Genomic DNA, 12,829 nt, shown 5'->3' with positions numbered 1-12,829 from the left:
TATTTAAACCATATTACATTAGAGGTACGATAGCCTTTAGTAAACTTGTTTCAAAGAATTCAATGTGAAGATTACTTAATACAGGTGAAAGAGGGTTACCTGCTATCATACCAAAATTTTGAGAATGGTATTCTCCATTGAATTGAAATACACAATACATAATAGTATTAATTCAATAAAAACAGACTTTGAAACAGGTAAATCAATATTTTCTAAGACTTCGGTTAAATATTCTGAGACGTCATTAACGGGAACTTCTGTGAACAGAGATGAAACATCAAAACTAACCATCTTGAAATAAAAATCAACATTGATATTAAGTTTGTTAGCCAAGTCTACATTGTTCATCATATTAGACTTTGATATCTTACCCACTAAAGGGCTTAATAAAGAAACTAACCATTTTGACAATTCATATGTGATGGAGCCCACTGAACTCACTGTGGGTCTTGCTGGAAAATTTGGTTTATGTGTTTTGATAAGTCCATATATATACGGCAATGAAGGGAACCATTACCTTCTTCAGCTCTTTATTAAAATGAGAATTTACTGCTTTTAGGGTAACTACTTCCAGGGGATTCTTTAAACTTAGTATGAATCCCCTAGAAGTAGTTAATGCTCATTTAAATAAAGAACTGAAGCTGTTGTTTCTTTTCTGTTGGAGGTATCATAGGAAGAGGAGTGAGACTGGTCTGAAAAAGGCACTACATTAAGGTGGATGTAAGGGCCAGTGTGATGGAAGGATTACATTAAGATAAATGGAAAGTGTGAGTTTGAGGGAATAAGATGTGAGGGCAGAGGCTTTAGGGGTATAGACTGTTGTGAGGATGTTAGTAAGATAAATGGAGACTGTGTTGGAGGCATTACACTAAGGTGGAAGGATGATAACTGTAAGCTGCAATAATCACGAGTTTTGACTTATGTCTTGGTAGCGACTAATCTGCATCAGTAGCAAAGCCGCTTCGGTTGCCATAAGACAAATTGATCGACATCATGATTTAGTATTGAGTTGATATCTTTCTCAGTCTAACAGTTAAGAGCACACCTCTGCACATGAAGAAAGATAAATGAAGCTTGTATGTTGCAATATTGTTATAAATGTAGAGAGTCTTCCTCTACTTCATGTTGTTGGTTGTGCTGCAAGTCGGTGATCTAATGGACCATTTTTTTTTCTATTGTGTTGCGAGTTACTGAAATAATCAGGCATTATTGTGTTGTTGGTTATAAGATAATGAAATTAATTTTGTTTTGTCTGTTGTAGTGTGAGTTAGTGAGTTGAATAGAAATTATAGCGATATTTCTAGATGTATTAAGTTCTCTAATGGGACGATATGGATTTCTTGCAGGTACGTAATGGTGCCGCTATACTTCCTCATGCATTGCCAGATAGCATCTTAGCAGAAGGTAGAGTGACTAGTAATCTCTTACCTACCTTTGCAACTTACTTGTACTACCCACAAGGGAATGACTTTTGTCCCAGTATTTTAGTGATGATTACACAATACGGTGTCTTAAAAGTAAGTATAGTGCTTAAAGCATCTGTCGCCTTTTCTTGCTACAGTTTCATCTTTAAGGGAACAAGGAAAACGCTTTTGATTTATTTTGGGGAAAGTTTATAAGTCTCGTCAATATCCTGCTGTGCATATATCCATCTATGATAATATCTGCATATCCGTCTATTATCCATTTCATTTTTGTTTATATATAACTTTATACCTGTTTCTTTCTGTGAGTATCTCAGTTTGTGGTTATATCGTGTTTAGATTGGCGGAAGAATAGGTAGTGTTGGTGGAAGTTCCTTAATGAGACCATGTCCTTCGGCAGAGGTCTGGCCACCCCACTGTAGGAGATCCTAAAGGGGAAACAACACAGCTAATGGGCCTCCCTGGCAGCATCCAGACAGCTGGGGAAGGAAGTAAAATGGTGGCCTGAAACTAATGGCTGAGCTTAATGGGGGAGAATGGAATGGAATATTTGAGTGTTGCTTGGCTGTTGAGTTGGGGGGGATTGTGGTGATGGTTGGGTGGTGGGAGAGGCGGGAGACCATGAAGTAGTGCGAGGAAGGCGGAGGGGAGTGAGAGATGGTACAGAAGGACAGGGGGTATTAGGAAAAGAGAAGGAAGTGGAGAAAGAGGAAGGGATTATGGACAGAAAATGGGAAAAATAAAAAAAAGATGAGAAGAAAGTTTAAGTGGAGAGAAAAGACAGAGAGGGGAAAGATATACAGAAAAAGGAAGGAAAAGGTGAATGCTATATTGCAACAATGTTGAGAAAACATAGCACTGAATGAAAAAAGGAAAAAGGAGGAAGGGGAAGGAAGAGATGAATTAAAGAAAGATGAAAGATAAAGAAAATTGGGGAAGAAGAGAGAGAGAGAGAGAGAGAGAGAGAGAGAGAGAGAGAGAGAGAGAGAGAGAGAGAGAGAGAGAGAGAGAGAGAGAGAGAGAGAGAGAGAGAGAGAGAGAGAGAGAGAGAGAGAGAGAGAGAGAGAGAGAGAGAGAGAGAGAGAGAGAGAGAGTTACATAGAATTACATGGATACACCGACCACACAGACCTAAGGTCTAAGCGAGGTGGTCTAGCCTTAACGCTACTTAATAAAAAGGAATGCAGTCCCTTTGTAAGCATGAAAGGAACAGGATAGCAAAACAAAGGCTCTCTTCCCACCCTCCACTCCTTCCGTTACACGCCGGGGTGAGAACAGATACAAATAGATACCTTCCAGGATTAATGAACACGATTATGTCATGCATCCCATCACCAACAACATGGATACCTTCACTTTTTGTTGTAAAGTCAGTACTAAGGATGATCTTGAACTCCAGCCTCTCGACTTACCATGTCTCTATTAACCCTGATGTTGAAGAATGATGCTATAATTCTTACTTACTCTGTCAAAGCAGTTGACATGGGTTAATCAATGTTGGTATGTTATTGCAGCATGGCCAGGGACAGATCAGTGGTTGAGAGGGTAGCATGATATACCACTGCGTTATGATGACTGATTAAATGATCTATTCAATACTGGAGAGTGATAAGTGATGATCAAGCCTAATTTTGAAGATACTGAAGACGTTGCTCCGATCAACATTTTTTTAGAGCTCATTTCACGCATGAATAATGTCGTTGATAAAGAGACATTTCTTGCAGTCCAGATTAGCTCGGTGACCTCTAAGCTTTAGATAATTTCGGGAAGGTAATGCTCGCGCTACTGAAAAGAAAATTTCAATATCGACGTTGTTGAATCCTTTAAGCATTTTGAAATTTTCTATTGATTTGCCCAGGAGGTGCCTCTTGCTTAGGGAGAGCAAGTTCAATTCTCGCATTCTTTTATCATATGGTTTGCTACACAAGGAAGGAATCAACTTAGCTGTTTTTTTTGCTGCACTGCTTCTAGTCGAAGAATATTCTTGCTTACGTGTAAGACCCAAACTGTACTGCATATTCGAGGTGTGGTCTAACTAGACTTCAGTATTGTAGCAATATCACATCATTGCTCGCGTAAAGTTTCTGTTAATAAATCCTAACATCCAATTTTCTTTCTTGGTAGCTTCAATGCAATACTGAGAGAATTTGAAGTTATTGGAAAGAGTGGTTCATAGATCTCTCACACCATTGGTGTCATTTGTCTTGTGGTCCATCGATTCAAATTCAAATTTCATCTTTAGGTTTGCATCTTGTAACGGGTGAATTTTATTAACGTTAGATGGCATTTGTCGTTTACTGGACCATTTATCGATTTTATCTAGATCCCTTTGTAATCTTAGCCGATCTTTGTGTCATCTGCAGATTTGGACATTAGGTTATCTAGTATAGGCCCAAGCACGAATCCCTGGGGGACTCCACTAGTAACGTGTAACCACAGTGATGATTCCCCATTCATTACGAATCTGCTTCCCATCAAGTAACCAGGCTTCTCCCCAGTTTCCTATGCAACCAGTAATCCCCAGGTCCCGGACTTTGTGCATTAATTTAACGTGGGTCGATTGCTTTCTGGAAGTCCAGAAATATTATACCTATTGCTTTTGTTTTGTCTTGGTTATCGAATGATTTATGATGGTTTGTAAGGCATGATCTGCGCCTTCTAAATCCACGCTGTGTATTCTTTATTAGGATGTGGTATTTCAGACAGGCTACAATTTCATCTTTAAAAGACTACTCCATAAGTTTACATGTGATTGATGTGAGGCTAATGGAACGATAATTACCAGGTAATTCGCAGCGAGACTATTCCATTCTGTAGAGATTTACTGAAAGTATGGGTTAACGGTCCGGCAATTTCATCTCTGAAGTTTTTAGTTATTCATGGATAGCAAAGATCAGGACCTGGGCTTTTATTAGTCTTCAAGTTAGCTCTTCTCTAATTGTGATGGTAAATTCTTATATCGTGTGAGTGCTATTTATCTCTGTTTCAGAATTCGTGTCGTTGCTTTCTAGCGTAAAAACAGAACCAAATAACTTTTTCAGAATGTCACTATGTTTATATCATCCACAATCGGTTCCCCATCCTCGCTTACTAAGTGTCTTATTCCGCTCCATATATGTTTGTTATTATTAGTATATTTATAAAATCTGTTAGGATCTCTGGAGCTCTATTGCTGTCTCTTGCAACAGACTTCGTTTTCTCTCTTGGTTTATTTGATAAAGCCTTTCACTTGCCTTCTAATTTTGTAAAGCTACTTTGTAACATTTGGATCATTATCTGATTTATTAAGTTTATAGAGTTGGTTTTTTCACTTCTGTCGTGCATTGGAATGTATATGACTTGATGGTGCTTGATATCTACATCAAACCTAACAAGTGCCTAAATGTTCTCTAACACAGATATAAGTTACTAAGAACTCCAGGGATGCAAACACTAAATAGAGTATACTAGCCTCTCTTGTCCGCTTGGTGACGCTTTGGAAGAGAAAATTGTCTTTGACAAGTTGATAAGATAATCTATCAGTTGATTTCTGAAAGATTAAAATCTCCAAAGTGATCGAGTCTTTATCCTGTATTGCTTGTTGTAAACTTTCGTACATGACAGTATCGATATCTGCTGGCTGACTAGAGCGTCTATATCCAACGTTTTTGTGAAGTTTAGAATAATCGGGTTAGTTTGAACACACAAGTGTTCAACTGCAGCAGATATGGTCTGAATTTCGATGGGGCCTGGATAAGATTTTACATACAGTGCAGTTCCGTCTCTTCGACCGTCTCTGTCTCTACAAATAATTTGTATTCTGGTGGATTGTACTCGCAAATCAGATCGTTGTTTTTCGTGTTCAAAAATGTTTCTGTTACACTAATTATATCAACGAGTTCACTGTTTGTCAAACAGTGCAATTTAGCTGTTTTGTTTTGTATGGATCTTTTATCATGTAAAGCTCATTTAATTTCTTCGAGTGGTTTCCGCACGAGACTGGTGGTGGTATGATTTGGTCCCTGGGTATTTTTAGGCCGAAGTTTGAAGAGCCCCCATGACATGGATCCCTGACATCGCTGTCTGATTGGGTGGAGAGTGGATTCGATCTGGCCACCTTCGTATGACGTGTAATATGACCCCTATCTGACCTCGGAGAGAGAGAGAAAGAGAATGGGAGAGGGAAAGGAATAGTGAATATATGAAAAAGGCATAGAAAGTTTACAGAAACAAACCGGTCAGGAGAAGAAAGTAAGTGAAGAACGTTAAGTCAAATGGCATTGATTAAGATGGAAAGGAACCAGGAAAAATATATGGAAAGGGAGACGATGATGAACGTCAACTGACGTGATCATTGTTAGGGAAGAATATGTTGTGGAAAAAGAGTACATTCCTTCCAGGAACCCAAGCTTTCTGACTGACCTGGGGAGAGCGACTGAAGCTGTGAGTCGCCCACCACATTGACTGACCAAGGACGCCATTAAATCTTAATGTAGCCCAACATCTTCATTGGTAAGTGGGACATACCTGAACCGCCAGGGCCGTCCACCGTACTGACTGGCCATAGGGACGTGCCTGAAGCTTCAAGGTCGCCCACCATACTGACTAGCCAGAGGGACGAGCCTGAAGCCCCTGGATCGCCCAACGTCCTGACTGGCCAGAGGGGACGTGCCTGAAGCTTTTGGGTCTCCCACCATATTGTTTGGCCGAAGGGTCATGTCTAAAGGCCCCAGGTCGCCCACCAAACTGGCTGGTCAGGAGGACGTACCTAAAGCCTACGCGTCGCCCACCATACTGTCTGGCCATAGGGATGTTTTTGAAGCCTCCAGGTTGCCCACCATACTGACAGGCCAGAGGGACATGCCTGAAGCCTCCGGGTCGCACATCATATTTACTGGCCAGAGGGAAGTGCATAAAGCCCCCGGGTTGCCCACCATATTGAGTGGCCACGGGTTCGTGCCTGAAGCTCAGGGGTTGCCCACCTCACTGTCTGGCCAGAGGGACGTGCCTGAAGCCTCTGGGTCGCCCATCATACTGACTGGCCAGAGGGACGTGCCTGAAGCTTCTGCGTCGCCTACCACGCTGACTGGCCAGAGGGACGTGCCTGAAGCTTCTGCGTCGCCTACCACGCTGGCTGGCTAGAGGGAGGTACCTGACGCCCCAAGGTGGCAAAACATACTGTCTTGTCAGAGAGAAGTGCCTGAAGCCTCAGGGTCGCCCACCACAGTGACTGGCGAGAAAAACTTTCCTGAAGCCTCCGGATTGCTCATTATACTGACTAGTCAGAGGGACGTGCAGGAAACCTCCAGGTCACCAACCAAACTGACTGGCCAGAGGGACTAGCTTGAAGCCCTCGGGTCAACCACCATACTCTCTATGGTGGTTGTCTAAACGTGTCTAAAGCTTCCGGGTTGCCCACCATACTGTCTGGCCAGAGGGACGTGCCTAAAGCCTCCGGGTCGCCCACCATACTAACTGGCTAGAGGGGCGTGCCTGAAGTCTCCGAGTCGCCCACCATACTGACTGGCCAAGGGGACGTTCCTGAAGCTTTTGCGTCGCCTATCACGCTGACTGGGCAGAGTGAGGTGCCTGAAACCCTCGGATGGCCCACAATCCTGTCTGGCCAGAAGGATGTGCCTGAAGCCTCAGGGTGGCCCACCACACTGACTGGCCAGGGGGACGTGCCTGAAGCCCCTGGGTCACCCACTATACTGACTGGCGAGAAAGACGTTCCCGAAGCCTCTGGGTTGCATACCATACTAACTGGTTAGAGGGACGTGCCGGAAGCCTCCGGGTAACCCACCATACTCACTGAACAGAGGGGCGTGCCTGAGGCCTCCGGTTGACCCACCATGCTGTGTGACGAGAGCGACGTGCCTGAAGCCTCTAGGTGGCTCACCATACTGACTGGCCAGAAGGAAGTGCAGTGCCTGAGCCCATGTGAAGTTTAACATATAAATTGGCCAGAGGGACGTGCTTGAAGCCTTTGAATCGCCCACCATACTGACGGGCGAGACGTTCCCAAAGCCCCCTGGTCGCCCAACATACTGTCTTGCGAGGATGACGTGTCTGAAGCCTCCGGGTCACCCACCATACTAACTGATCAGACGGACTTGTCTGAAGCCCTCCGGTCGCCCATCATACTGACTAGAAAAGGGACGTGTCTGATTTTCCCAAGTCTCAGACCATACTGTCTGGCCAGAGAGACGCTCCTGAAACCCCCCGTCGGCCACCATACTGTGTGACCAGAGGGATGAGCCCGAAGCCCAAGGTTCGCCCACCATACTGACTGGCAAGAGGGACGTGCCTGAAGACCCCGGGTCACCCACCAGAATGACTGATGAGAGAAACGTGCCTGAAACCCTCGGGTCGCCCACCATATTGTCAGGCCAGATAGACGTGCCTGAAATCCCCGGTCGGCCACCATGCTGTGTGGCCAGAGGGATGAGCATGAAACCCCCTGGCTGCCCACCATACTGACTGGCTAAAGGGACTTGCTTGAAGCCCCCGGGCCGCCCACCATACTGTCTGGCCAGTGGGATGTGACTGAAGCCTCCGGGTCGCCCAACGTACAGTACGTCTTGTAAGGACGACGTGCCTAAAGTCTCCAGGTCGCCGACCATAATGACTGGCCAGAGGGACATGTCTGAATCCCATTGGTCTCTCGCTATTATGACTGGCCAGAAGGACGTTCCTGAAGCCCCTGGTCACTCACTATACAGACTAGCCAAAGGGACGTGCTTGAATCAACAAGTCGCCCACTATACTGTGTGGCCAGAGAGACGTGCCTGAAGCCTCCGGTTCGCCCACCATACTGACTGGCCAGAGGGACGTGCCTGAAGCTTCAATATCGCTCACTTTTCTGACTGGTCAGACGGACGAGCCTGAAGCTTCCGTGTCGCCCACCTTACTGACTGGTCAGGGACACGTAACTGAAGCCACCAGGTCGCCCAACGTACTTTCTTGCAAGGATGACATGCCTGAAGTCTCCAGGTCGGCGACCATAATGACTGGCAAGAGGGACGTAACTTAGGCCTCTGGGATGCATACCATACTGTCAGGCCAGAAGGACATGCCTGAAGCCCCCTGTCGCCAATTATACTGACTGGCATGAAGGCTCCGGGTCTCCCACCATACTGAATGGCCAGAAGGACGTGCCCGAAGTTTCAATGTCGCTCACCTTTCTAACTGTCCAGGGGGACGTGTGTGAAGCTTCCGAGTCGCCCACTATACTGACTTGCCATGACGACGTGGCAGAGGGACGTCTCTGAAGTGTCCGGGTCGCCCAGCAGACTGTCTGGCCAGAGGGACATGCCTGAAGCCCCTTGGTTGCCCACCATACTGACTGGCCAAAGGGACGTTCCTGAAGCTTCCGGAACGCCTACTGTACTGTCTGTCTAGAGGGACGTGCCTGAAGCCCCTTGGTTGCCAACCATACTGACAGGACAGAGGGACGTGCCTGAAGCTCCTGGGCCGCCCACAAACCTGTCTGTCTAGAGGGACATGCCTGAAGCCCTCGTGTCGCCCCTCATACCGACTGGCCAGAGTGACGTGCCTGAGTCCCCTGGGTCGCCCACCATACTCATTGTTTAGAGGGACTTGCCTGACTCACCGGTCGCCCACTATACTGTCTGGCCATGGAGACGTGCTCGAAGTCTTCGAGTCGCTCAGCATAGTCTGTCCAGAGGGTTTGGCCTACAGTTCTCCGGTTTTCCGTTATACTGACTGGCCAGAGGGACGTGCTTGAATTCTGCAGGTCTCTCACAATACTGACCGGCCAGAGGGACGTGCATGAAACTTCCGTGTCTCCTAATACTGTCTAAATGAACGAGCCTAAAGCGCCCGTGTCACCAATCATACTGACTGGCCAGAGGGATGTGCATGAAACCCCGGGTCGCCCATCATATTGGCTGGCCAAAGTGACGACCTGAAGCACTCGGGATGCCCACCAAACTGTCTGGCCAAAAGGACGTGCCTAAAGCCCCTTGGTCGCCCACCAGACTTACTGGCCATAGGGACGTGCCTAAAAACCTCTGATCGCTAACCACATTGACTGGCTAGAGGGACGTGCCTGAAGCCCTCGTGTCGCCCATCATACCGACTGGCCAGAGTGACGTGCCCGAATCCCCTGGGTCACCTTCCATATTCAATATCTAGAGGGACGTGTCTGACTCCCCAGGTCGCCTACTATACTGTCTGGCCAGGGAGACGTGCATGAAGTCTCCTGGTTGCTCACCATACTGTCTGGCCAGAGAGACGTGCCTGAAGCTCCCGATAGCCCATTATACTGACTGGCCAAAGGGACGTACTTAAAGCCTCCAGGTCTACCACCGTACCGACTGGCCAGAGGGACATGTCTGAAGCCTCCGGGTCGTCCACCATAATAACTGGCCAGAGAGACGTGACTAAAGCCTCCGGGTCGCCCACCGTACTGTCTGGCAAGAGCGAAATGCCTGAAGCCACCTGGTTGCCCACCATACTGACTGACCAAAGCGGCCTGCCTGAAGCCCACGGGTCGCCAACCATACTGACTGGAAAGAGGGAGGTACATGGAACCCCCATGCCGCCCACCATACTGTCTGTCCAGAGGAGCGAGCCAAAAGCCCCCTTGTCGCTAACCATACTGACTGGCCAGAGGGACGTGCCTAAAGTCCCCGGGTCGCCCATCATATCGACTGGCAAAAGTGACTTACCTGAAGCCCATGGGATGCTTACCATACTGTCTGGCCAAAGGGACGTGCCTGAAATCCCTTGGTCGCCCACAATACTGTCTGGCCAGAGGTACAAGCCTGAAGCCCCTTGGTCGCCCACCATACAGACTGGCCAGAGGGACGTGCCTGAAGCCCCAGGGTCACCCGCCAGAATGACTGATGAGAGAAACGTCGTCCATTATACTGTCAGGCCAGAGGGAGGTGCTTGAAGCGTCGGATTGCGCACCACGCTGACTGGCCAGTGGGATGTGACTGAAGCCTCCGGGTCGCCCAACGTACAGTACATCTTGTAAGGACGACTTGCCTAAAGTCTCCAGGTCGCCGACCATAATGACTGGCCAGAGGGATGTGATTGAAACCGTCTGGCCAGAGTGACTTGCCCACCATACTCATTGTTTAGAGGGACGTGCCTGACTCACCGGCCGCCCACTATACTGTCTGGCCATGGAGACGTGTTTGAAGTCTCCAGGTCGCTCAGCATACTGTCTGGCCAGAGGGACTTGCCTGAAGCCCCCGGTCGCCCATTATACTGACTTGCCAGAGGGGTGTGCTTGAAGCCTCCGGGTCTCCCACCATACTGACTGGTCTGAAGGACGTTTCTGAAGCTTCAGTGCCGCTTACCTTACTGACTGGCCAGGGGGACGTGTGTGAAGCCCCCGGGTCGTCCTCCATACTGACTTGCTAAGACGACGTGCCTGACGCTTCCGTGTCACCCACCATACTGACTGACCAAAAGGACATGCCTGAAGTCCCAAGGTCGCCCACCATAATAACTGGCCAGAGGGACGTCCTGAAACCTCAGGATCGCCCGCCATACTGTCCGACCGGAGGGACATGCCTGAAGTCCCTTGGTCTCCCACCGTACTGACTGGCCTGAGGGTAGTGCCTGAAGCCCCCGGACCGCCCACCATACTGTCTGTCCAGAGGGACGTGCCTGAAGCTCCTTGGTCGCCCAACATACTGACTGGACAGAAGGACATGCCTGAAGCTCCCAGGCCAAACACCAAACTGTTTGTCCAGAGGGACGTGCTTGAAGCCTCTTGGTCGGCCACCATACTGACTCAACGGAGGGACGTGTCTGAAGCTCCCGAACCGCCCACCAAACTCTTTGTCCAGAGGGACGTGCCTGAAGCCCCCGGCCGCCCACCATACTGACTGGCCATAGAGACGGGCCTAAAAATTCTTGGTCCTAACTATACTGACTGGCCAAAGGGACGTGCCTGAAACCGTCGTGTCGCCCACCATACCGACTGACCAGAGTAATGTGCTCGAATCCCCTGGGTTGCCCACCATAGTCATTGTCTAGAGGGACGTGCCTGACTCCCCAGGTCGCCCACTATACTGTCTGGCCAAGGAGACGTGCTTGAAGTCCCCGGGTCGCTCACCATACTGGCTGGCTAGAGGGACGTGCCTGAAGTTCCCGGTTGTCATTATACTGACTGGCTAGTGGGACGTGCTTGAAGCCCCCGGGTCTCCCACAATACTGACTGGCTAGAGGGACGTGCCTGAAGCCTCCGGGTCGCCCACCATAATAATTGGCCAGAGGGACGTGACTAAAGCCTCTGGGTCGTACTCTCTGGCGAGAGAGAAATACCTGAAGCCCCCTGGTCGCTTACTATACTGACTGGCCAAAGTGACCAGCCTGAAGCCCACGGGTCTCCAACTATACTGACTGGAAGGGGGGACGTGCATGAAACCCGCGTGCCACCCACCATACTGCCTGTCCAGAGGAGCGAGCCTGAAGCCCTCTGGTGACCCACCATACTGGCTGGCCAGAGGGACGTGCTTGAAGCTCCCGGGTCGCCTGCCATATCGACTGGCCAGAGTGACGAACCTGAAGCCCTCAAGACATCCACCGTACTGTTTGGCCAAAGGGACTTGCCTGAAGCCCCTTGGTCACTCACTATGCTGACTGGCCAGAGGAACGTGCCTGAAGCCCCTGGTCGTTCACTATACTGACTGGCCAAAGGGATATTTTGAAGCCCCCTGGTCACCCATTATAATAACTGGCCAAAATGACGTTCCTGAAGCCCATGGGTCACCCACCATACTGTCTGGTCAGAGGTACGACCCCGAAGCCCTTTGGTCGCCCACTATACTGACTGGCAAGATGGAAGTGCCTGAAGCCCCCGGGTTGCCCATCATACTGTCTAGCTAGAGACACTTACTTGAGGCCTCCAAGTATCTTACTATGCTGACTGGCTAGTGGGACGAGCCTGAAACATCTGGGTCGCCCATCTTACTGTCTTTCCAGAGGGACGTGTCTGAAGCCCACGGGTCTCCCACCATACTGTCTGGCCAGAAGGACGCGCCTGAAACCTTCGGGTCTGCCACCATATTGACTGGACAGGGAGACGTGTCTGAAGCTTCTAGATCGCCCACTATACTGTCTGGCTAGAGAGACGTGGTTGAAGCCCCTAGGTCTCCCACCATACTGGCTGGCCAGAGAGACATGCCTGAACTCCTCTGGTACCTCACCATGCCGTCTGGCCAGAGGGACAAGCCTAAAGGCCCAGGGTTACCAACGATACCAACTGGCGAAAGGAGCGTGCCTAAAGGCGTCTGCTCGCTTACCATACTGCCTGTCCAGAAAGACGTGCCTGAAGCTCCCGGATTGCCCACGATACCGTCAGGCCAGAGACACTTGCTTGAAACACCAAGTCTCCTACCTGAAGCCCCTGGGTTGCCCACCATGTTATCTGGCTTGAGGGACAT

Source organism: Panulirus ornatus, chromosome 16, assembly GCF_036320965.1.
Source record: "Panulirus ornatus isolate Po-2019 chromosome 16, ASM3632096v1, whole genome shotgun sequence".
Lineage (NCBI taxonomy): Eukaryota > Metazoa > Arthropoda > Malacostraca > Decapoda > Palinuridae > Panulirus > Panulirus ornatus.
Note: the sequence above shows the minus strand (reverse complement) of the source record.